Raw genomic sequence first — 27,593 nt, 5'->3', positions numbered from 1 at the left:
CCTGAAGATGCTTAATACCTGATACACTGATACCTACCAGAACAGACACTGATTGGGAAATCCATTTACCCAATACACAAAATCCAACATTCTCCAGTTTCTCAAAATAGAAGTACATGTTTTCTGCTATTATAAGACAATGAGGAAAGTAGGTTTCATCAAGAAGGATGATGGCAAAGAAAAATAGCAGCAAGACCTGTTATATATCCAGTCTTAAGCTTATAAAACCTTTCCATACTACCACAAAATTAATGAAATTATGTTTGGAGCTATAAATTAAAATTCCCTGCATTAATTTTGGATTTGTCTGTTCCCAACATTTCTCATGGCCATTACAGATCATTTTGTCTGTTCATTTATGTCTAAGACTTGAGACTTTCCAGCTCTCATTATTGCAAGTTATGTCAGCATTCTCGACTATGAATTAAACTACAGCTTAGTTTCCTCTTTAGGCAACAGAAGAGGAAATTGAGGATGGTCTAACATCCGAGGAGAAAATGTCTGTGTTGTGCTTATAGCAAAGGGACTTGATGATGCTGTCCCTGTCTGGTTTAGTCTGGCTTTGTAGGGCCATGTATTTAATTTTCCAGCCTTTGCTGAGGGCCAGTGTTTGGAAGCCTTGATAAGGTGCTGGTAGCTGACTAGCAAGCTTATTAGAACACAGGTGTGGAAATTAAGATGTGAGGTTCATACAAACTCTTCCAGTGATGAAGAAATTCAGATAGGTTGTTGGAATTTGTTGGAAGCAGCTGAAACCAATTCCTCATAAAATTTAGGGCATAAATGAGATTGCTGGGAGATTTGCTCACTTCAGTTGCAGGGAAAGGCTAGATGGTTTTTCTGACTTTCCTTGCTGCCTGGAGAAGCATTCATGAAGCACCATATTTTCTAGATGTGTCTGGTTCTTATGTCATGCTGTCTCTTTAACAGTCTATCACCCCTTTCTTCTTATTTAAAGTGACAATATCTGCATTGTCACTTTCATGACCATGCTAGAGGAATTCTGCAGGAAATACTGATTTTATATGCTGGAACCAGCTTGATGGCCAGGCTTTGGTTCCCTCTTTGCCAGTCCCAGTTGTGCATCATGTGCCCCTTCCTTCAGTCGAGATGCTGACTGGCATGTGAGTGACATGCAAAGCTGGGCACATTTGCTTTCCAGACAGTTAAGCAAATTTGCTGTTGTTTCACAAAATCTGTTCTAATTCTGGGAAAATTCACATCAGCCTCAGATTAGGTTCTCCCTTGGCATGGGGAATTAGCTCAGTTTGCTGAAGAAAAGAAAGCTCCAGAGGGGAATTGTGTTTCTCTCTGGCAGAATGAAAATTAAGGACAGGACAAGCTAATCATGAGAGATTATGTAATAGATGCAGCTTCTTATACAAACAAGACTGCTTCATACACTCCTAACAATTCATGCTAGGCTGATGTTGTGCTGGGTAACATCACAAAACAGCAAATGGGCAATAAAATGTGTATGCTGAAATCTTAATTTCTTTATTTTTATTATTGTGAATTGACAGTTTTATGACTGACAGCAAACATGTCTCTGGTGAGATTATTTCTCCTTTGTGAAGAACAACTCTGTTGGCAAATAAACTTTTGCAAAGCACTTAATTTAGAATTACTTTTAAAAAATCATACACAGATATCTGTGACACATACTGTCGTATAATCTCTTAAAATCTCTTACAGCAATAATTGTAACTCAGGGGTTGTGATTTCTGTGGGGCATTTTCAATGAGATGCTCAGATACCTATTCTCAGCCTGACACCATTTACACTTTTATTGATGGTCTGAGAGAAAATAGAGAAAATATAGTCTTCACCCAGATAAAGTTCACAGGTCACACAACAGATGAAAGGGTGAACAATGACAGAGAGAGGTTTAACTGCAGAGTGATCTGTGTTGCCTGGTAGCTTAAGTTTCCTTCAACTCCCAAAGGACTTTTAACACCACAATACCAAGTCACGGGCAGCCGTAGGAAAAAGAAAGAAATTATGTTGTTCATGTCCATAGAAAGAGGAACTTTGTCATGGTAAAAATGTCTCAGAAGAGGATTTAGAGGTCACAAAAATGAATTGGAAACCTGTATCTAACAGGAACTGACATTCCTGTTCCCACTTCTGTCCTCAAAAGGGAAACCTTGATAGAAGTGTCTACTAAAAGATTGAGGATGAGTGAAAAAAAGCAAAATCTCCAAAACAAAAATCCTGCTTAAGTGATTGTTGAGTTGTTTAGCTTATTCATTGTCTCCTAGATCAAGAGGCATGAAGATCTTCAAGACGTGACCTGTTGGGCTGCCCTCCTGGGCTGCACTGGAATGACATTTCCCCAGGCAGCCACCACTCCAGCCTCCTCATTCTTGGACAACTGTCCTGCTGTGGATAACAAGCATTTCCCAGAGGAGAATCCCATTTGACATTTTGAAATATCGGTGAAAGAATTCTGGAAATATCCCCATTTTCAGCCTTACTCAAACTTAGAAACAGCCTGAAAATTATTAACAGGCTCTGCTTAAAATTATCCCTAGTTACTGTTGAAAAAGAATATACTTCCTTCTCCTCCTCACTGTTTCTTGCCACACATGTATCATTTGGCTTTTTTTTAACTTCAAAGAAAAATTTTTATTGAATGTTTCCCTGAGTTGAGCACTTTTCTATACAACTATTGGCGATTTTCTGCTCTATCCAAACAGTAATGACAAAATATGTTTGTTGGGTTGGGATTTTTTTCATCCTCTTGTGCTTTGAAAACATTATGCACTGTTCTTACCTCTGCTGGGCACTGATTTCTTCTAATTTGTGTCTTCTTGCTTCCTTTTCCCCAACCACAACTCTTCCTAACAAGAGCTTGTATCAACATCCTCATTTTTCATTTCATAAACACATATGTGTGTGAATAAACAGATATATACACAAGTATAGACACCCACTCCAATGGACTAGACAACCGCTGGAGATAGTTTGCAAGATAAATATTCTGTGAGTCTATGATTGTACACACATGCATACAATTAAACAAAATTGTACAAATGGACTTGATGCACATGTGGAAACTTTAATTCACCTCTTAACTTCCCTTCCCTCCCCTCTGGACTAGACTATGGATGGATAATTATATTCAAGTATTTGGTAAAGCATACTTGGCATTTCATCTAACAAAGAATATGCATGCTCAATGAAAATATTTTTTCCTTAGAGCTTAATTAGTATTACCAGCTTTGTGAAACCAGCACTTTTAAAGCCCAAGTATATACATATACACTATCCTAAGATGTACTTGTCTGAGGTTTATGCTTTTGTCATATCAGTCATGTACAAAAAAAATTATTATTCGTACCTCATCAACAACTCCTTTTGTGTCGAGTTCCCTATTTTTCTGTGCAGGCAGCATTCCTCTGCCACAGCCTTCTCTAGGCAGGGAAAGTGCCCCTGCTTTTCTAAGAGAAGAGACATCAAAGCAGTGCTTAACACGGACACTTCAGCCACGTCAATGACATTTTCCAAGAACATGCACAGCTGCTGAATCACTCCCCTGAATCACGAGCACCTTCTTCCCATCACTGTTGGGATTTGCTGAAGCAAAGACCAACAGCACCCTGCTTCCAGCCTCTTCCCACTGCCCTGGCCATGCCATGGTGCCTCTCTGGCAGCTTCAGCCCAGCCCCTGGCACCCACCTTGTCTCCTCAGTCTGCTCTGGCTCTGCTCCCCAGCCCCTGCTGCTGGGGCCCCCAAACCTGAGCAACAAAGCAGGGCTTAGATATTTGCAAAGGCTTTCCTTACATAGGCAATTAAATGCTCTCCAGCCCCCCACTCATCTAGGACTAGTAGAGGAGGAACTCTGCTCTGTAGTATTCAGAAATTTCAGGGACAAAGCTCTTGAACCTTGGCTGCTTTTGTTAAAACAAAGCTTCACGTATGCACTAAACATCAGTGCTCATTTATCTGAGTCAGGTGTGCCATCATGTGCACTCCCAGAGCCCCGTGGTGGCCTGTGCCAGCGGGGCCTGGGACAACACCTCCAGCACATCCACATCCAGCGTGCACCTCAGCCGTCAGTAAGTTGGAAACCAGTTATGCAGTGTCTAGCAACCACTTCTAGAGACTTCTGTCTCAGCTTGGAGCTCAGGAGCTGATGATGCTGTACCCAAATGCCTCAGCAGAAAGATGGCTCCTGACATTAGAGAGCACCTTAATTTAGGAAACAAAAGAACAACAAGGTTTGGCTGCTGGAAGCAGATGCTCAAACGAATTCAAAGCCACAATATGGAGTTGATTTCACACTGAAGAGGACTTAACACTGAGACAATACACCTGGGGACTGGCAGACGTTCTGCCTATTCAAGTCTTTAAAAATCAAGTTTGGAATGTCTTCCAAAAAGCCACATCTTAGCTCAGAGAGAAATTATGGACTTTTACATGGGAATTACTGGATGGAAGTCTACACCATGCACATGCGGAGGTCAGGCCACATGCCCATAGCAGTCTCTTTTGGCTTTAAAATTATATTTCAGGTTGCTTTCCCTCCCGTTTTATGTTTTGTGACTATTTAAAATTGTAATTTCTCCTGGCTTGAAAAAGGTAATACACACACACCCACATGCTTTGAAAGAATTTAACTATGGCTTATGTTTGTAAACCAGCCATAATCTGAATTACATTACATTAAAGCTGTTCAATATTCAAATATTCAAATGCTATTATTTGCAGGAGAATTTTGCTACTCTGCAATAATGCTGTTTCCATTTCTTTGAATACTTTCATTGACTATATTCAAAAGACTACCTGCAAAAATCCAGCTTTAAAATATTATCTTCAGTGAGAGACTAAGGTGGAAGAAATATAAACAATCTTTCAAATTCCCTTTGAATTTGTCTTTAAAGAGATAAAATAACAAAATAATATTAAACAGACCTTCAGAGACAAAAACCTACTCTTTTTCCTCAAATAGCTAGTTTTATGAAGTCATTTGCAATCCAAATGCCCTATAAAAATGCTGTGTATGCTTTTTGCAATGCAAAAATTGGTGTAATCACCTATCGAACACAAGCTGCAGTGTATCATTCATTGAGCATCCTTCCACATATTCTGCTGACAACTGAATGAATTTAATACTTATATATCAGGCATGATTATTTATATCAACTGCAACTATATGTTAATTATTCAATAAATATAAATTCACAGGATTGCTGTGCCATGTAAATCCTGTAAAAATACATCTTCCCAAAAGTTGTTAGTAGACTGCTCATTTATTACCTTATGAAATAATAGCAACATTACAAGGAAGAGTTAGGAAAAAAGGTATGCTTTATTACATGTCAATAAATTGATCCGGTAAGTATTTTGATCTAGTGTTTGTCTCTTTTTATTTAATTACCTTTTTTTTCTAAATAAAGCATTTCTTGATAAGCAAATAACATTTTCTTACACAAGTCCTCTGTGGATATTTGACACAACACAATTAAATTCACAAATTGCAGTGTCCTTTTCTTTCCCTCTATTCTACCAAAATATGTATGAGGGAGGAGAGCAAGTTTAGTACTTTGGAAAAAATGTAGATAATAACATCTAAATCTCCCATGATAAGCATGAAACACTGAAATGTAGGGATTAAATTCAAGTGTAGGAAGGCACTCCCTTAGTTTTGCTAGAAGTAGTAGGAAAACCTGCCAAATTCATTGTTTAAAATCCTCATTGAAACTGGTCCTGAGATGCTGAGGAATTTTCTGTCCTACTGTTGCACAGAGACAGAGCTGCTGCTGACACTTGTAACAGTGCAGAGCAGGCAGGAACTGCACCACCTCCGTAATTAGGAGTCTCTGTCTCCAGGATGTGGCTGCTCTAATGATGCTCTCCAGAGTGGATCCAAACAGTAAGACAAATTTGTCTGGAGCTCTCTGAGGTCTGGAGCAAAAAGAGGGAGAGATGTAATGTTTGTTTGTTCACATATCAAGCCTGCCCAAAGGGGATGGATATGGACCAGCTGGACAAAGGATCTGCCCAAATACCTTCCCCATACAGCCACAATCAGTATCTGCTGAAGTACCTGTATGCACTTCACACACTTCAGAGAGGGGATAAGGGGATGTCAGTAAAAATTATTCCAGTAACTTTAAACTGCAGCTTTAGTAGTAGGACTAAAAGGGGCATGCAGATCAGCTGAAGGCAACACTGGGTGCAAGTGATGAATGAAATCATGATTCCATTTTTTCACTCATCCTGGACTAATCACACTTCTCAGACATGGACACAATGACTGTGCCTTCCCCTTGCTGTTCCTAGCACTGGAAAATAAAATCTTGCTTGAAATTCTCATGGTCCCCTGATTGCTGGATCAGTTTCAATTAAACAGAGAGGAAAACATGTTTCTGATGTAATTCACAAAGAGCAAAATGTCTTTGCCCTGCCACAAGAAAGTCAACTTCTGTGCAAGACAAGAAAGGCAAAAAAAAAAAAAAAAAAAGTAGAATAACAGGATAGAATGTAGAATAAATGTAGAATAAAGGAGTGATAATGTAGAATAAAAGAGTGATAATGTACAATAAAGGAGTGATAATAAAGCACAAGATCTTGGAAGTGAGTTTTGGTAAAGGAAGATGGTGGCCAAACACAGAGCATGCCTCAACACTCAAATACTGGGAAATGCATTGTCCCTTGCATATCCAATGACAGTGCTTGTGACAGCCCTTAGACGCACAGGCAGTGTACTCCACCTCCTGCCAAGGTGCTACATTTCCTGCTGACAGGATTCATGCTCTGCCTCCCACAGTTTTACTGCCTTGACATATCTGGTCCTCCAATTTTTTCTCTCTTTGTGTTTTCCTACTCCTCAACTTTTGCTTCATTTACAAGCTCATTAAGTATGGTGATATAATCAGGATCCTATTTTCCCCAGGGGATGGAGAGAGAAAGGGAAGGATACTACATGACAAATGCTATCATTTAATTTAATGTACATCAGGCAGATACCCAAGTACCATGTCTATGGGCTTGTCACAGCAACACATTAGCAGAACAAAATGAAGTGGAAGGGCTGCTTTTATCTTCTCTGTCCATAAGCCTGAAATATCATAAACCTAATAAGGAAAAGACAAGGAGAAGGCTTTCCTCAGAGAGGAAAAGAATAGCAAAAATGGGTGGCAAGACAGACATAAAAACCTCTCAAAGAGCTACAAGATCTGGAAAGATTGAGTAAACAACGGACTACAGAGGAAGTTTCTGAACTCTTGTGTCCACTGTGAAAAGCTGGAGACGCTGGCCTGTCTCTCATGCACAGGGCTGTTGCCAGAGGATAGGACAGAAATCAGCAAGGAGCTGAGACCCAAGGAATGCAAGACCATTTCTCACAAAGAGAGATACTGTCAGAAATATTCTTGCTCAAGGGTGCATCTTATTTCTACCACAATTCTGCTAACATGGTAGCAGAATACTGCTAGAAGTACACTAGTGGAATTACTGCTACTCTAGTATATTGCTACTGGATCACATTACATGGATAATGTGCCTCAAGTGTTGCAGCCAACCCTACAAAAAATTATATACAACACAATGCACCTGCCCTCTGCCCAGCACTAATCCACTACATTATTCATCTATCAGACAGCTCAGCCAAACCCAAACACTGCTCAAATGGTAGACAAGTTAAATTGTGTTGTCCCAGGGACAACCTTAACAAAAAAATCCCTGTATGTACACTGTAAGTACACCAACAAAGCATTTGCTTTGTCTTCCTCAGAGTGTGGAGCATGAATTATAGGAGCAGAGTCAGACCCAGATGGCCTTGTGCAATGGAAAGGAAAACAGACACTCATTAAAATGTCGTCTTCCTCTCTGCTTCCAGGATGGGTCAGCAAAATTTCTCAGGAACTAGGAGATCCTTTTTCAGTCTGGCAGAGGCATTCAAGGGAGAAGTATTCAGCTAGAAGACTTTCTGATTAATCTGTCACTGGCCTGCATTGCTTTTGGGACAGCACACCAGGATGTTGTGTTTCTCTGGGAGCTGAAGAACCCATAACTGTGCCTCCTGTATTTAATGCATATTTTTCAAATATAGCTGTAAAAATTAGCTTTCACAAAAGGGCCTTGGTAACAACAGAAACATTTTTTTTCATCATTTTTTACCCTACCAGTTTTTTCTTCAAAAGATGCATTCTCTGACACTTCTAATATGCAACAAGGCGTCTTGCTTCCACAAAGTGACCAAATCAAAACACAGAATGACAGTGAGCACATTTAATTGTGAGCCCATTACTTTTTAAGACCAGGACATAAAGCAACATCAATTTTCTGAAAAATACTGAAACGTATAAAATAATATAGTCATTTCTGAATTGTTTAAAAAAAACATCTTGTAATTTAAACTTTACCATATAATTTCAGTATTTAAAAAGTCCACATATAGGTAAATATAATGATTTGAGAATCTCAAATCAGGGTACTACATTTCATCCCAGAAGATCTTGCTGTTGCCAAGATAAAAAGCAATGAGGATCAGCATGTCTACATTAAGCTCTGACAGTGTAATAACATCTATATTTTAAATAACTAAGTAAAAGAAAGGAGGAATAAGACTTACTTTTCTAAGTCACAGTTATAAAAGTATGCCATCCTTTAAGCATAGAGATGAGGGGACAAAAATATTACATTGGGTGATTCCAGATTTATAAAAAACATGTATCCAAGGAAAAAAGGGAACAGTTTCTTCAGTCTAACTTTCTTCATCAAAACTTTGCAATACCTAAGAAAATAATGCCAAAAATTCACTATATTTTTTTAAGTAGAATGGCCTCCAAATGCTCAGAAAATCCTGACAATATAATTTCTTTTTAACTAGAAAGCATAACTAAATATTCCAATTAAAAATCTTAATCAAAAATCATTAATACATTTTTGAATGAACTGGATATGAATGATAAAGATGAAAAGACCAACTTGTGCATGTTGCCTATTTCTGATTCTAAACTGGAAAAATACCTAGCCAGTTTAAATTTAAAGACTTGATCTAGTCACTGTATGTTAAGTCCAGCACCATCTGTGATTTAATTTAATTTTTCTGAAATTAATTAGGAGATTTTTAAAGGTACCAATAACCATTAGATAAGTAATTTCAGCTTTGAAAAATCTCATTAATGATAAATATATGGAATGAAGACATCACAGCAAATTAAAAATTATGTGAGTCTTTCTGGGTGAGTTTTTTAAGCATTCTTGATCTAATATCCATATCTGTTAAGTCTGAAACAGTATTAAATCCTTTTGAAAGCATCTTCATTTTCAATATTTAAAGCAGTTGAGCACTTCAGCTCTAATCTAACAAAACAGTTAAGAACATAAGTATATAACTGTAGAATTAAGCACGTGCATATTTTCAGTATTAGAGGCTTAATCTGTCATTTTGGCTCATGGTCTGTTAAACAGAGAAAAAAATATTTCTAAGGGGAAACTACAATAACTGATAAAAGAATTTGGGTAAATATCCACTAGCAGGGAGAACATTTGGTTCTCTGTTTTCAAGGAAGAAGAAAAAAAGAAGAAAGAAATTATATTTTTGATGAATTGACTTTCCCTCTCCTGCTTCCTGACGCAGGATGCTTTTTTCAGGAATCTTCAACATGTTTCTCTTCCTTAATCCCCTCACTTAGCCAACTCCTCAGCTAGATGCAATGCCATCCCTTCTTTCTCTCTTCCATCCACTCTCTCCTTCCTGTCATAACACCCTTTTTCCAGTTTCTTGTCCAACACCGTGGGTGCTGCCCATGACCTCTCCTGCGCGGGGCTGTCCCTCCTTGTTGCCTTCTTCCTCACAGCCACGCACTGCCTCCTGTCTCCCAACAATGCAGTTTTGCTCCCTAATGGCCAGAACAAGTTCCTGTTTTCACCCCATGTTTTCTTCTTTATTTGAGGCCAGCATGATTTATTCCCATTCTTCCTGTCCTTACATTTGCCTCTTCCTCTTTCTTCAGCATTTACCTTGAATAAGCAATTTTAGTCTTTGCTAACTTCTGACTGAAGACCACTCCTTTTTCACTTGTTTCATCCTGTCTCAATCCCTTGATTCAGACTTAATATTGAACTCTTCCTTCTGATATTTTAATTTTCAAATTCCTTTTCTCTGAGGAACAGCTTTTCTCACCTGCCGTTCTGCCACACTTTCTCTGACACCTGGCCAATTGCCCTCTCCATCTCACCTTACACACTGACCTTCAGCAGACCCTTCCTACATCAACACACACAACTGTTCCATTTCCTAGGAAAGCTCTCTGCTTTCATTACTTTCCTTCTGCCCTGTCCACTTTTGACTCCACACTGAATTGTGCACAGCTGGCTTGGTAGCGATGTGGCTGCAGTTATATGAAGTTTAGCGTGAAATGAAAAATTTACTGAAAAGCAGGACAAACACTCTGACATTTCACCCAGCCTCATCTCCTTTCAATAATTGTTCTCTTCTTGGACAAAGACAGACAAAACTATGTCTTATTTTAAAGTCCTTGCCCTCATCGGCCTAAATCTATTGCCTCTAGAGAAGTTGTTCACCCGCTGCATTTCTCACAAGTGCACCTTTATGTGGCTCTGACTGCTCCCTGTCTTGACTTCACCTTTTTGGCAGTGTGCCTGCTTGGCTGAAAAGAGTCTTAATGAATTGAAAATACAAAAAGGGAGCACACAAGTGTAAATAAAGATAGGCAGGACAGGAGGAGAACAAAAGCATTGCCTGGGCACTCTGGCACAAAAACAGGAAGGCAAAAGCCCAGCTGGAGCTAGCAAGGGACATTAAGGTTAAAAAGAAACTATTCTACCAGACTGCTATTTGCAAGAGGAAGGGCAGGAGAGATGTGAGTCTGCTGATGAATGGGGAAGAGACAAGTAACAGGCATCAAAGAAGAGGCTGAACCTCTCAATGTCCTTTCTTACAAGTCTTCATAGACAAAGCCTGTTCCCAAGTCCCAGCAAATATCAACCCCGTTCAGAACACACAGGGCCAGACAAAAGCAAAGCAGCAGCAAGTTACAGGCTACTTAGAGGAAACCAGGTATGCTGAGATCCACCAGGCCAGGTTTCACCAAGGATCTGACAGAGATGACTGATGCGACCGTGAAGCTGTTGTCTATCAACTGTGAGAAATGAAGGTCACAGGGCAAGCTCCCTGATGACAAGGAAAAAGCTAACATTATTCCCATCTTTATGGAAAGGCAAGCAATGCAGTGAAGGGCATCAAGGGAATAATTAGTGGGTCAGCATCACCTCAGGCCCAGGAGAACATCTTCTTCTAATCCATCACAAAAGACAGGAGAGGATGACTAACAGGAACAGCCAGCATGGATTTTTCAAGGGAAAATCATGCTTGAATTCCTCACTCTCTTCCACAAAAGAAGAGTTTGAAGGAAGAGCAGTAGAGGTGCACTGTAATTAGACTTGTGATACTATCTCCCCTTTTAAGACAAGGAAATACAGATGAGATGGACCCATTGGTTGCAAACTGACTGGACTGCCAGACTCCATGGCTTGACATGTCATAGGTGGCCAAGAACAGCAGGGGCACGAACCCTTGGATACCCTCATCCATGGCCTGTGATGAGACAGAAGTTACTGTGGGTAAACACGCAGGACACATCAGGTTGCAAGGAAGGGTGGAAGTAGATGGATAAACAGCCACTGTGTCCTCTGTTTCCCTATTGTCCAGTGCCTGGAAAGGCTGTTTCCATAAACACAAAGAGAGAAATAAAAACCCCGGTATATTTTTTTGCCGTGTTTTGAATCAACTCTCTTGCTAAAGTGGAGAGGGCTCACACAGCTCTTTTAGAAACACAGCTCTTTTTTTCTTTGGGGTTTGTGCTCATAAGCCAAGCTGGCAGATGCAGATCTTGTAAGCTCAGGTGATGAAGCAGACCCCAAGAGACAATGAGTTTCAGCAGGTTAAAAATCATTCATGTTTCTATTACTTGTTTGATTAGATGATTAAAATTTACCACCAAGTGTGTTTTCAGAGATGTGAACTCAGAAAAAAAGGATTCCTCTGAGATAAAAGGTTTATGTTTTGGTTTGTTTGGGGTTGTTTTGTTTTCGTCATTCAAAGTGAACTCAGTTGCTCTTCCTTTTTTGTTGCCATGCTTTCTTGGATTGATCCAGTAGGGTTTCTTTTCTCTATAGCAGTTTTCTTGCTCCTCTTAGAAAATATAACATCTTTAATAGCTCTGTGAGGATTATGTATATTGTTGTTCTTGTGACTGCATTATCAGTGCCATGTAATAAAAATGCATTCCCCATATTTTGTTAGCCGAACATGCAACTGCTTTTAACTTGCAATAACTGCACAAGCCCATTAAGAGATGCTTCCCATTATGCTGCCATATCACTTACAGATTTCACATTTTTAGTGGAATAAAAAGTTTAATTGCTCCTCAATTTTGGGAACAACAGTGCTTAACATCTTGCATTAGATTCCTACCTCATCTTTTGCTGTTTCACTCTGTGTCTATAAAATCTTTCTCACAGTTAAAATTCCTTTTGTGTAGATAGATTCTGTCATGTGTAATGGCAGGCATAAAGTAAATATATTTAGTGAAGTGTAACATGAAGAATAAGGCAAATTAAACAAGATGAATCATAAGCAGGGCTTCTATGCTAGCTATGAAAGGCTCCAAAAAAGTGAACAAACTCTTTCTTTCGGACAGATTTCTTTATTCCACAAGATTTCTGCCCATTTTGCATAAAGAGAAAAACTGAAATTCATTATTTCAATATAGTGATGAAAATTTGTGGCATAAGGCATATTTATGGTTGCCATGAGGTCTGTCCAAGCTAGGGAGACATTCAAATTTCACTAAGGGGTATGAGTTTGTGAAGAAATGCCGAGAATCCACTCAAAAGTTAATCCATATGTAAAATGGATGTATGCACCTCTAGTCAAGCAAAGAAGTATAAACTTTTTCCTAAAGGTTTTATCCTCCTCTTTGGCTGACCTCTGGAGTTTATGCTGCCCCACCAGCTGGGCAGTGAAGCATTGGCATTCCTGCTCCAGGACCTTCTCCAGGTGGAGCAAGGGTACAGCTTGCAGGCAGCTTGCTGGTGCCAACAGGGACAAGGACTCCTATTCCCTTGCAATCCCTTCCCGTTCTCCACTTCATGGTCTCGTTCCATCTGGTACTTGTCACAGAATCATAAAATCACAGAATCATTTAGGCTGGAAAAGGCCTCCAAGGTCATCAAGTCCAGTCTTTGTCCAATCTCTAGCTTGTCAATTACAGCTTGGTACTAAGTGCCATGTCCAGTTTTTTCTCAAACAGCTCCTTGGATGGTGACACTAAGAACCAAGAAATAACACTAATAAAAAAATATCCACTATTTGCTGCACTACGGTTCTTCAATTTTTAGCTAGTGCTAAAAAGCCAGTTGAGAGCACGGTGCATTGAAGGCTGAAGTAGGTGAAACCCTTGGCAAGGTCAATCTTCAACACCTTCTATCATAAAAGCCTTTTTTGAAGTGGGATTTCTGTCACATTTAATAACCAAGATGAACCCACTCTCCAAAACTAAACAACAACTTTCTCTTCCTGCTCTGCAAAAACAGAGACAGTTTTTCAGTGTTATCTAATGATATTATTCAGCTGATGCTTCTAAGATACATAGAATAAATACTTGTTTCACTTCTATTATTTTCCTTTTCACAGCAAGAAATAAGACAGCCTTACTGACCATGGGAAAAAAAAAAATCTGTTCAGAGCTTCTTTAGGGTAAGTTGTGAAAGAATCTCAGAAACATGCCCATGAAAATGAGGATATCTGACTTACTGAAGAAAATGAGTTTTACAGTTCAAAATTTTGAGATTTTCTAACTTCTGAACAACTCAAGCAAATGTGGAGTTCTTTGATTTTAATGCAACTTTCTAATGCTAAAGCTGCAATAATACACAGAGCTGGAAACTGTATTTTTAGTTAATGGTGTATAACATTTTCCATAATAATATCAAGTTTTAAGTTGCTCATAGTGTGCAGGCTCATTGTTTTCATATAAAATTTCCAGCTGTGTCATTTTTAAGAACAAAGCTGGGGCACTCACAGTGTTTTGTTCGGTTGTTTGGGGTTTTTTAAGTAGCCAAATTGTAGCTATTGTGTTCTTGTGTTTGAGCATGTTTGCATTCAGGAGCTGAGATACAAGGTGCAGTAAAGGAGGTGTGAGTTCCCAGGCTCACACCATTTTATTCCGCTATATGAACATACATCCAACCCACCTAAGTTTTAAGCTGCTCTAAGAAGTTTATCTCTTATAGTGCCATCAGGAAAACTGGTCACAGGTTCCACCTTTCATGCACTCTTTTTAATGATGTCCCAGGTGAGCTCTGGCTTCAGCATTTTCAAAATCAGTGCTGGCAAACTTGTATATCTGTCCTACTTGTCACATTCATATGGTCTCAGTGGTGTCCTTGCCCAAGAGCAGAAAACAGTCCAAGTACAAAACTGAGAACTGGCTGTGCAGGAAAGAGACCTGGCAGGTACAGCATTGGTGGAAAGAAGACCACAGGAAAGCCAGAGGAGAGGGATCACAGAGTGGAAGAGGCAAGGATGGATAAAAGACAGACACTGGAAAACACAGGCTCCCAGGCCTGGAGAGACAGCACAGGGTTGCTAGATCTTTTCTTTTTCCAGTAAATATGTGGAAAAATTCCATGTCTGATTTTCAGGTGACTGGTTGATAAAGAACTACTTTCAGGGGTACCCATTATGCCATTAATTCAAGTGAGAGGTCTCTGCCAGGATATAATGGTCTTAGCTTTCCTCACAGCCACTTAAAAATTAGTCCATCCTTAGAAATGTCTGCATTTTTCCTTAGTTGTTAGTGGGGAGGTTTGATCTCTTTTTTTTTTTCCTGAAGAAACTTGTGTTAAGCAAAGCTATATTAAAAACACAAATCAAGCGATCGGAAACAGAAAGATTCCTGAATTAATGTTATTTGAGCAAATGTAATTTTTATGTTCTTGTGCAATTTTAGACAAGTTTCTCAAATCAGATTTTCCAGACATGTTCACTAATTGGGTATTTCTCATCGTCTGGAGGCTTTTTTTCCCTCAAAGCAATTCAAGCAGGAATGCAATAATTCACAGCAGTGGAAGCTGTTCAATGAATGTATCAAGTTCTATTTAAAAAATCTATGTGTCCATATCCCCTGTTTCCCTAAAATCCAAGTTTTCACAGACTTAAAGTCTAACTAACACCAAATAAATAAATAAATAAATAAATAAATAAATAAAAGGGGGTAAAGTCATTTTCAGATTAATCTGGCCCATGTATAAGTTTTAGAGATGGTTCAAACTATATACAAAAAAAGTTACTGATTATAATTCTGAGGTGGGAAATTTCTGAATACAGAAATTTAAAGAGCAAAATTATTGTAAAAATGTTTACAATAACATTCCTAATATTTGTTCTCTTTAATAAATTTCTAAACTAGGTTTTTAATTCCATTGGTAAGATAGAGTCAAGAAAATACATGTATGGTGGGATCAATCAAAAAGAAATGGGACGTAGGCCTGAGTGCAGAAACAGTGACCAAGGAGGCCAGATGCCACGACAGATCTCCCCTAGCACAGGGATGACACACTGTCAGCATGACAGTCAGCATCTATGACAGCTCTTTTGTGGGAATGTTCTATTTACAGGAACAGAAAGAAATAGCTGTTTGCAAGTTGCAGAACTTTACTAGACATAGGAAATGAAACACCCGCTTGCCTAAACGTGAGATATCCAACAAAAAAAAAAAAAAAAAAAGGCTGCTGCAGTTATTTGTGGTCTGAAAGAATTTAGAGCCAACACTGCACCTTCTAAAGCTACAGACATTTTCAAAAAGAAAACAACAGGAATACTCTTCAAAACGTACTTAGAGGGAAATGCACCACAGAGCCTGCCAGACTACATCAAAATCAAGAATTTACAAAAACATCTTAAGTGGTTACTGATTTCAAAGAACTAAGTACCTTTTCACTTTTAGAATACTAAATAGAAATTAATTCCAACAAGAGGATATTCTCCATGTAAGAGATTAAAATGATAGATCTCATAGTTTCCAAATTAAGCTGAAAACCTCAGTTTTCTCTCGCACTTCACTCTCATTAAAAATCCTTTAGCAGATCTATAAATTAAAAAATCATTGTGGTGCATTCTTACAATACACAAACTTTTGTAAAATAATATTAGATTCCTATTTTGTATACAGAAAAAGGAAATAAATTAACTCCTGGGTAATATCCCTGAAACATCAGCAGTATGAATGATGCTGGAGCATAATTAGGTTTGCAGAAACTCTCTCTTCTGAACACCCATACACTATGCTATTTAGGTATAGTTTTGAAAACTGTAATTAAACAGTCAGAAAACCACTGGAAAAGAAACAAAATAACCAGCCGCATAGAAGTCACAGGGAGAAAACAAACAAACAAGCCCCTGGTTGATCATTTAGGTTTCTTAATGAGTTCTGGTAATTCCAGTAAATTACAGAAGCCAGGAAGAAACTGAGCAGCCAGCTCCCTTCCTTTCAAACTTTAACAACTCTATTACGCTTCAAAAAACCAAATCATTGCCCAGCTTACTGAAATGACATTTTTCTCCTATATGCATTCTTGTCAGATAAATCTATAGCTAATATTTCCTCTCTGCCTGCTCGTTTATCCATACTGAAACACCAGGACAAACACAATTCCCAGAGCTCCTGCTAAACCCCTTTGCCAGCCTGGAAAGGATTTTCAGGGGCTGGGGGTTTATAGTTGGGCTACAGCATGGCACACATAAAGCAAGGAATGCTGTCCTGTTTCATCACCTCTGGCAACGATGGCTGGCACAGGGCTGGAAGAGCCGCCAGGTTTGTGGAGAACTGGTGAAATTCCAGCTTGCTCGGGGCTGGCAGCATCTCTGTATCCCACCACAGCAGCAAGCTGGACAATGCCGCTGGACCGGACCGGACCTGTGATGCCCAGCATTTCAGAGTCAGAAACAAGCCTTTTCTAAGGGACAGACAGAAGGCCACCTCTTTTCCAACATATTCATCCATCTCTCCCTGTTCCCATCATGCCACTCACACAGTTCGAAGCAGGTGGAAATTATTCACGCTTGCCTGCTGGGGATTCCCTCGGCAAATGTAACGCTGGATTAGAGCGCTCACGAGCTGTCTTCCCGGCGGCTCCGGGGCCGGGCAGCGCAGCCAGCGGACACTGCCAAAACACGCCTGGTGTCACCTTACAGCTCTCGAGGGACACTTCCTAATTGCCGTCAATTAGCCGCCACTACCTGCTGGACAGCAGAGAGCCAAGGAGCTTTGCCTGGTTGCTGTCATTCCGCCCTCGCCCAGATGCTGCCGAAGGACATCCTGACTTTGCCGGGTGTCGCACAGCTGGAGGGTGCGCAAGGAGCAGAACCTCGTCCTCCCCCGGCACGGCCAGCCAGGCCGGGGGCTGGGGTGAGGAGGGGCTCCAGGCGGGTTATCATCCCTGCTCGGCGCCACCTCACTGCCGGGGCGCTGGGAGACCTTGTGTCGCTGCTAATCTGAATTTCATCGGTGTTTTCTCTTCGAACGTAGGGCCACAGCCGCACTCGCTTCACGGCCTCAGCTGTTTTTAACAGTGCTGTGCACACTCAAAATGACAGGGAAAAAAAATTTAGCGGGCACAAATCTTCATATAAAAATAGCAAGAGGGATAAAAAAAAACTAACAAGCTTACAGGTATGACTGAATTCTGCCTTTTGTCTCACACCCACACCTCTGAAATGCAATAGAAGGACAATTCAGTCCTGGGGTACACAACCACTGACTGAGGTACAGTTCATTAGTAAACCCAGGCTGAACTGGATATAAACACATCCGTGTAGCCTGGAGAAATGGCAGCAACTGAGCCCATGACTTTGGTACAGCTTTGGAGGCAAGCCAATGGAATATCATTGTTTCTACACCTCCAATCTGTAGAGCTGTATGAGACTAAAATTTACAGGTTCTCACTCCTTTCTCTGATCAAAGAGAAACCTGATTTTCACAAGGATCATGATCTGAGAGCTCCTGTTGATTTTAATCAGTGGTTAGCAATTCTGGAAAAAATCCTTAGGTAGTGGGCTTTGCTCTACTGTTCAGGAAGTCAGACCATCAGCTCCCTTCCCCTGTTTGTAGAAATCTTTTTAAATAAGTTATTCATGGGGAAATACTAAGAAATACTAAGAAAATGAAAGACAATTTGATTTGCATTATTAACATGAGATTTTTGTTATGTGCTTTGTTAGTTATCAACCTACCCATCCTCACCCACAAGATAAAAAAAAAAAATATATATATATATATACCAAAATCAGAGGACAATATGGCATAAAGGTCTCAAATCTCATTGACTCTTTTCAGAAATAAAAGCATTTACTCACAGAGGACACATAACAGCAGATTCTGGTTGCTTTCCACAGTAGAAAAGAGAGATGTTACAACCTATTTCTTTCAGTTACCTGCAGTCACAGAGATGCATTGATCCCTAAAGGTGGAAAGGGGACCAAAAGACAGGTTTTCCCTGTCAAGTGGCCCCACACCAACACAGCCAGACCTTGCTGCTGCACTTCCACCCTATAGAAATTGCATGTACGTCATGGCATTTCCCAAACAGCCTATCCTCCACCTAATCCTACAATTAAAAATAAAACAAAACAAAACCAACAGAAACATCTTAACAGTGGAAAATGAATGAGCACAGAAGCCACCTTTTCTTAGTCTTTTCTAGATAGTGACTGAATGCTTCACAAGGAAAATCAGAGAAAAGTCATTAAGAGCTTTTGGTGGTAAAACTATTCTGATCTCTTGTAGCCTGAGTAACTGAAAGAGGCTAGGGACACATTTTCAAGACTTTTAAAGAAAGATGTAATTATGACATAACGCTAGTATTGGTATCTTATAATCTTCCATTAAGTAATTCTGAATGCACAGTAGGGTGATTTTAAATAGAACAGAAATATCTATTACCATAATACAGAATACTAGTAAGTAACTCCTGTGATAGAAAAACCTGTGTATTTGAGAAAGAACTGTGAAAGCAGTCTAAAGCTTCACTTTTCCAAATTAACTCTGATTTCCATATTTTGATACTGAATTTTTGAGTAATTATGTTTGAATAATATAAGGGGCTTGGTATATAATACACTGCTTTAGATTACACTTATCAAGTGTCTAATAAAGCAGGATGCTCATCTCTTTTGTCTTCTGGGTGAAGACTCTTTTATTATAGTGTAGTATCTTTTGTTTTAATGCTGCTCTGCAGTGGATTGCCAGCTCATTAATTTTTCTGCTATAACACCCAAATCCCTTTGCTGATCAGTGTGCTGAATGATTGATTCCCTGCTCCCAGACTAATTTTTTACATTGGACTGCATTTACCATCTGGTAGATAAATCACCCAAAACACTCAAATTCAGAGTCTGATTCCAGTGATCCTCTTTGTTTGTGCAGTCAGCAGCATGAATATCACTTGCAAATGTGGAGATTGTGTTCTTTCACCTGGATAACTGCTCCATATTGCAGACAGAGGTTTTAACAAAGAGCAGGAAAAAAAAAAAAAGGTATCTGTTCTTTCTATTTTCTAGCCAAAATTTTTTTCATCCCTACTATAGCCACTTGCTTGTCACATGAAAAATAGTATTTCTTACAGTACAGAATCAGTTTTGCACATTTCAAACACATTTAACTATTTTCACAAAGACATCGTTTTGTAGGTGTAAATACCTGCAGAAGTGAAGAAAAGGACACCCTTTGCAGTTAAAACAGAGAAGAAATACAATAAAATAAATTGCCTTCCCAACCCCATGTTTTATATGACAAAACAATTCTATAACCTCAACAGGAGCTTGCTTGTTTTATTTTCACTTTTATAACCCTGAAATGATACTTCCATAAAATTATACTTCCAATCAAGACAGCAAGAAAAAACTCTGCCTCACAGAATTGTCTCAGCAAAATTCTGGGAGAGGAGAAGGATGAAGAAAAAGCTCTGGGAGAGAGGTGGTGCTTCAGGAAAAGAACCATTCATCTGCCCACTGCATGTGGCAATATTGCTTGGGGAGGGGACAGGGCACCCATTTCTTTCCTTAGTCTAAGGATATTTTGCTTCTCTTTGCTTCTCTGGAGAACCCAATTGGCACAACACACTGACCTCTGTCTCTCCCAGAGGGATCAGGCAGAGGCAGCACACAATCAGAGTCAATACTAATTAGCAAAATGTAAACATTTCATTAGATCAATGCTTCCCTGAATTTTTAAAGCAACAAACTGCTATCCAGCCACAATTTTTTATCAAATTTTCTATGGAAATACCTGTTGAAAGCTCTGTTTTAGCTGTCTACACCAACCAGCTAAAGATTTGATAACTTGTTCATGTGTTTTATGGACGTCCTTAAGGATTTAAACTTGAATTTTCAAAAGCGCTCATTCATTCTGAATGCTTAGACTATTCTGAACAGTTTTGGTACATGCACGAACACCTTTAACTATCCCATCTCTCAAGCTTTTCTGTTGCCCTGGGTAAGAATCTTGTTCAGTTCAAAATTTCTGAGAAAATAGCGCCACTTCTGCAAATGATGTTTATCCAAACACTCGTTCTTTGTAGTCATGCATGAAGTTTCTGTGAATAGGAAAGAAAGCACATAAATCTCTTGTGAGGTACAACAAACTCCTCCATACACTTCAGGCTTAAGCAACAGGACACTTTGTCACCCACTGCTGAAATCTGTGTGTTTGCAGGAGGTTTTCTATAGCCATAGACAGGCAGGTGTGGCAGCACGTTTTCATGGGGGGCTATGTCCCTTCTCCCCTCACCACGTGCACTGCTCTCCTCAGTTAATAGCTGAGACTGGTTAAAACACTTCCTAAAGCAGCATTTTTTTGTCAGCCACAGGTGAACACTGACCTGTGTCAGACTCCTGAAGCTGGAAAGAGAAGAAACAATCAGGGCTGAATATGGAATGAAGCAACTGGAGCCCCTAAAGACGTGCATTTTGTGTTGCCCTCAAACACACTGCGGCGATCAAGGGTAGATTAACCAGAGTTTGCACAGTTCCAACTCTCTGGCTTGCCTGACTGCCCCCATTCAGCCCATCTGCTTCCACATGGACCGCATGAGACTCAAGTTAGGCATAGGAGATGCCCCAGGGCCTTCCCTTGAGGAACACTGCTGTTGCCTGCCAGCGAGCCAGGCAACTGGAATGAGGCTGCCGACAGCTTTGCAGCCAGGCAGAGCCAGATTTCAGGAGGTTTTGGCCTCCAGACAAGACCTGAGAAGAACCATTTCATGTCCTAAACATCCTTTTGTCTGTTTGTCGACATTGTACCTTCTCTCTTCTTTGGCTGCTCTCTCTGTCTATTCATCTTACAGAAGTACAGAGAGTTTTGCACTTATTTAAGATACATAGGAGCATGCCGAGGTATCAGCCTAATAGGAAAAGGTGGAGAAGACCCAGTACCTACCAAGACAAATCAGATCACTTCAAAAAAAATTACTGACAGTTTTGTCTTGTTCCAGATTTTCTTCCCTTTAATTTTTACATGTTTTCCTGCTGGTCTTAATTAACACTCTTTTTGAACCATGCATGAGGATCCTGCCAGCTTGAACATAGTTATATAATGTGGGTGTTTCAAGACTGTAACTGCAACTAAATTTATTTTTATAATACGAAATCAAAAGAGAGGTATTACAGAGGTTTAGTTTTATTCTAAACCAAATCCTTTAAATAGTGTTTCTGTAACACATAATCTATTATCAGAAAAGTCCTGCCTTTTCAGTCCTTAGAAACTATCTACTGTAATGAGAATTTAAATTATCCTAAAATAAATCCCGATTTGCTAGTCAAACACTGCCTCCTCACAAACTACACTATGACCAGTGAGGCAATTTTAGAGCAACTTAGAAGAAATTGAACACTGATATCAGTGTAACATTAAATTGCTCTCTTAAACAGAGAAATTCACATCAATAGATATGCAAATGCATGTAGAGCCTGATCTGTCTACCAGCTCCCAACCAGCCAGGTCTGGGGATGTAACCGGGTCAGTGAGAACTGAAGTCTTACAGGTACTCTTGTAGCAAAGACTTTCATCGGCATCTTGACAGAAGTTCCCTGGCAATAATCTTAAAGAGAAAAAAAGACCTGGAAATTTTTCTCCTTTAAAATAAACAAACAAGTAGTAAAACATATGACCCATAAATCCTAGATACCTAATGGCTCAACTAATGGCACCACTAGATACAGTCCTAATAATGTAAGATTAAATAATTCTGCTTTCACATCCTCCTGAAGCCATCTGTGAACTAAATTAGAACCAAAGATACACTGTAGATGTTCATCAAGACAAATAAACAGATTTCAGGTTCTCCAGGAAACTTTAATTTCATCAGATCAGTTTTGACTGCTGAGCTTACTCCTAATCAGATTTTGTCTGTAACTTTTTATCCTTTTGTGAAAGAAAAATATATAAAGAAGACCAAGAAATGGTTTCATAAAATAAAATGTATTATCAACTGATTTACTGAAAAAAGCTCTTCTTTACACACTTTGGAGTTCCACAAAATATAGCTCCACTCCCCCACACTCTCTCTTTTTCTTCTTCTGTTTCTCTATATTTCTAAATTGTTAGAATTTAAAGATGATCTAGGAATGAACTACAGCAATTAGAAGGGATTATTTAGTTTCCACCATAGTATTTAATTATCATTTTCTTATTATTTAAAGCTATTTTTGGGAAAGAACAATTTTTTTAAAGAGTGTTTCTACAAAGAATGTCCTCAGTCTTCAGTTCTACTGAGCATTAGAGTCAGTAATGCTCCACATCAGTAATACCAACATGTCCCTTGTCTCCACTCTTGTTCCTCAGCACATGTGAGGTCACAGTGAGGAGGATATGCAGGAGCCTCAAGTCAGAAGAATAGATCCTTTTTCAACATTCCTGATGCTCAGCATTCTTCCTTCCACAAATTCTTCCTTGCTTCTACTGTTATCCAGGGAACTATTGCCACTGTCTGCTTAGTGGACACTCACCAAAGTCTGACCCCAGGCTGGAAAAGTCACAAGTGCTTTCAGCTGATGGATCAATGGTGGAATGTAATGATCTCTTTAGATGAAAAGGGTACAGGCTCCTGTCAATGTTGGTTGGATTCTCTGCATTTGTAGCTCTCTACTCAAAGTTCTTGGCCACAACTTTTTTTTTTTCTCAAGTCCAAGTAAATATTAACTCTCCCATTTATCCAGTCTACTGTCAACTCCAGAAGAAAACTGACAAGATAAAAGTATAAAATATTTATCCTTACATCAACAGGAAGAAAATGACTAGAATTCTTGTTTTCGCCTTAATAGGAATTATCCAAGAGATCTTGGTGCAGAAAGAATGTTTCCTTTGCTGTATTTTCCACAACAAACACAGCTTCTTTATTTCTCTTTTCAAAAAACCAATAAAGAAATTGGATTCAATCCAATCCCCTCAGTCAAGCCTCAATTGCTCCATCACACTACCAGTTCCCACTAGTGACAATGATGGAGTGACACCTGTTACAAGATGATTTTCTGCTATTCTGACACTTTCAATTCTACTTTAATTACCTTTTGGATCTTTAATCAGCATGAGAATCTGTATTGCAAGGACATTTCATGTCTAGGCAATTACACTAAAGGGAAACAAATATATGCATGCTACTATCTGAGTTTTAATATATCTTTTTAATAATTGTGTTTACTTTTTACTTATAGTTGATTTATATTCATGCCTTATGATAGTTTCTCAAAGTGGCATGTAACCTGATTGAGTTTAGATCATTTACTTCAGAAGTTCGATTGGCACAAACATGTATCACATTTTATTTGGCGTGACTGTTATAATTCATTTACAGGAATATAACTCATAGTATCTTAGATAAAGTAACCAATAATTCTAGTCCTGTCTACCATTTCAGGTCAAGTGTAACTATGCAAACACAAAACAACATGTAATTCTTAAAGTATGATAATTTACCTGAACCTGTATATCTGTTACATCCCTTGCTCTTAATGTTCTCACCAACGTGGCTGCATATCTTTAGCACAAATTGGTTTTGCTCTGTGTAACTTAGAATGATATCGCAAACAAAACCCCTCATCCACTTAATTTGAGCAAAAAGCACAAAGGGTATGTCTGTTCTAGCTGATAAGCACAGATGAAAGCCAGTCTTGAGGCCACATCTCATTCTGGTTCACAGAGCCCCCACTGAGCCCAGGCAGAAACTACGGCTGAGCTCCAGAGACCAGCAGCGCCTGAGGTTTATATCCTCCAAAATCCACAGTCACATCTGCCACGTGGACTGGGCCAAGGGAGCTACATGCTTGTGTTCACTCTCCCTTGTTACAGCAGGGACAGCCTGGATCCAAGCTGCAGACAACACAATAGTATAGAGTGAGAAATAGTGCACACAAAACTAATTTTGGCCAACTCACTAATTATCTTAAGGCTTCAGTGTAGCCATACCAGATAGGAGTAGATCTAGACCTCATGTCCTAAGGAAAAACAGCTACAACAGCACTGTAATAGGTGTCCATCAATAGTAAGCCTGGGGGATTCCTGCTACAGGATCTGGAGGACAGACATGAAGGCATCTAAGAAAGTAATGGAAACAAATGCACCAAATTTGCATTTAAACAGGATCTCATCTTGATATTCAATCCTCAAAAAGCTGTCGTGAAACAACTGTATTTTTACTCACTTCATTCACAGAGGTCTTAAGAAAAGCAGGGGCAGCATACACTCTGTGAGAGTCATAGAATCATTCCTAGCAAGTCTATTTTATCACATGAGGGACCAGCACATTGAAAGGCTTACAACACAAGCGTATCCCTGTTTACTAAAATCCCAGGTGCACACACCCAGACCAGTGCACTGAGCAATATCTCTTGTTGAGTCTGTGGAGCTTCCACCTACATCTGCAGCGTTTGGTCAGTTCTGATCCAACTACAACCCCTGTGGCTCCACAGGTGACCAGAGCATATCCCACACCAGAGATTCAACCAGGCTAACACGGAAGCTGATGATCCCATGTGCAGCCCGAGAGCACCATCGGTTTAGGAGCTCGGGAAGGAACTACACATTGTGCTTACCTTCACACATGGGATGTGTGTAACCCCCTGTAGTTCACAGCCCCCTTACTAAGGACACAGCTACCCCAGAGCCTGAGCACAACACTACACCACCAGCACATGGACAGCCAGGGAGTATTGGGAATGTTACGGAAGAAGACTACAGGCAGCGCTGGGAATAATATAACATCTCCAAAACATCATCCTAGGACTCTCTTGTCCAGAAAGAAATAACTGTTTTGTTTTTACCCCACTGGGGTAAAACAGGGTTATTCTGGGTAAACCAGTGTTGTTTTATTTCATTATTTTATTTCATTAGTTTAGCAAAGTATGGACTGACAGATGAACAAACATACAGAAGTCCACATTGTCAATTAACTCCAGATACGTCTTAATTCTCTGTTTCCTGCTCTAATCACTTTATCAAATGTTCTTCCCCTGGCCAGGGATGATGCAATTATATCGTAATTTAACAAAAGGCCAAGCTGCAATGCATGTGCCAAAGGAGCAGAATCAAGGCTGAAAAAGCCATCTCAATGTTCATGTTGTCTGCCTGTGTCCTCCGCCTTGTAATGTTCTTTTGTTACAGCAAACCCTTTCTTAAGCAGCATATTCTGTAGCAATAAAGGAGAGAATTTCAGCATTTCTGAAAAGAAACAACAAATAAATAAAGATAGCTATATAATCTAACAATGATAAAATGTTGCCAGCCCAGGAACCATCTCAAGAAGCGCAAAAAACCTGTTAAGGCAGCAGGTCAGACTGATGCACATATTAAATTTGCAAAAGAGCAGAAGAAAGGAGAAGTATTTTGCTTCTTTGAATATGTAAAAAAAATTAGAGAGTCCAGTCATTTGAAGAAGTAGTAGTAGTGTTGAAATTTAACTTTCAGTAGAAACAGAAATGTACATCGTAGCAGTGTGCTGAGAAGGGTGCTAATGCCAACATCTGGCCCCATGTGTAAATACAGGAAACTCATCCTTTTCAGGGAGTAGCTCCTTCAGTAAAAGTTAATGAAGCTGTGCAAAGGTAAGTGAGGGGAAAATCTGACCCAGATATGGTGTGTTGATGTTAGGTCTTTCAAAATAAAGTTGAGTACTGAAACCTTGCCATTTTGCATGAAACAGTTAACACATAGCAGAATCTGACCACTGCATTTGAAACAAAATTTTCCTTCCATATTTTTGGAGTTACCCTGAAAAGAGTGCCTGCCACAAGTATGTATATAGTGCATACATTTGCTTGTGCCTATTTTTGTTAGAACAGAATCATGCTTAATGTCTTCAATATAGCATACGGTTTTCTAATTCCAGTCTGGAAAGCTCTCTTTCTGTGATGGTTTCTAAATAATGATATTCCTGTGTTCCACATCATCTTAGAAACTTCCTCATACATTTCAGCAGTCTTCCATATTTAATCTCACTGATTTATGTTCATGCCATGGTCTAATGACCTATATGTCTCTGATGGGTAAGCCGCTAACGCCAGTGACACGTTAACCTATTAACCTCTCTTTAAAAATAACCATCATATTCATACAAATAAAATGAAAAGTCAGGCAGCAGCAGCAAAACAGTACCATTGTGGTATCACACAGTAACACAGTGTATATCTAAACTGGGTAAAATGAAGAGGAGCATTTCAAGAATGCGTAGCAGATTTATTATATTGCAAGACCATTTTGCCACAGTTTGCTGCTTTGTGAATTTGATAGCCTGCTTTAGCAGCATTATCCGTATTGTAAAATGTAATTGGCAGGACGATCACTCTTCTGTTCACTCATTTCTTGAAATCTCTGGTACAGTTTGGGGACCTTACCCTGGAAGGTACCAAGAGTTCCTTCCACCGTGCAAATTGCCTTCCAAACCCACTGAAGACAATGGGAGTGGGGGGCTCTGAGCACAGGGCAAGAAACCTTCATCACCTTGGAGAAGGCACTTTGTACAGCTCTCGCTGGTGATCCGTGTAGTGGAATAAACCTATCATTTTAAAAGGCAGGAGGAGGCATCCACAGCCATTTCTTCTGAGAAAAAAATAAATTCCTTTTTCTAAATAGTAGTTTTAGAAAGCAAACAAATCTTTCTTAAAAACTGTAAACTTTATATTCTATGTATTTACTTTGTTCTACTCCAAAACCATCACATCCTTCAAAACTAAGAAAACATGCTCCTGTCATACCAAACCACATTGCAACCTTACAACACCAGCACATAATTATGCATATTATGTATAAGTCATGAAATCAAAGCAGGAAAAAAAACTAAGAAAGCTTATTGTTCAGCACATCGCGGGGTGTTTTGCTGCCTACACCTCATCCAGAGTGAATCTCTACGACAGCCGGCAGACGGACGGGCGGAGAGGCTACCCCGTGGCTGGGCTGCTCGCAGCAAGAGTGAGACCCAAGAAACAGCCCGTGTGAGCCATCAGGGGCTGCGCTCACGGCTGCCACCCGGCTCGCTCCCTCTGCTAGCGGCAGGACGGGCACGGGGC

The 27,593-nt window shown here is 39.6% G+C and overlaps 1 protein-coding gene across 1 annotated transcript in view; it reads right to left on the bottom strand.

Moving 5' to 3' along the window:
* The window catches only part of TMEFF1 (transmembrane protein with EGF like and two follistatin like domains 1), a 117,654-nt gene that overhangs the window by 89,291 nt on the left and 770 nt on the right, over window positions 1-27,593 (bottom strand). The window lies entirely within an intron of this gene.

The sequence above is a fragment of the Lonchura striata genome, chromosome 2 (genome assembly GCF_050655825.1).
Source record: "Lonchura striata isolate lonStrDom1 chromosome 2, ASM5065582v1, whole genome shotgun sequence".
Lineage (NCBI taxonomy): Eukaryota > Metazoa > Chordata > Aves > Passeriformes > Estrildidae > Lonchura > Lonchura striata.
Note: the sequence above shows the minus strand (reverse complement) of the source record. Positions and strands in the feature narration are given on the sequence as shown.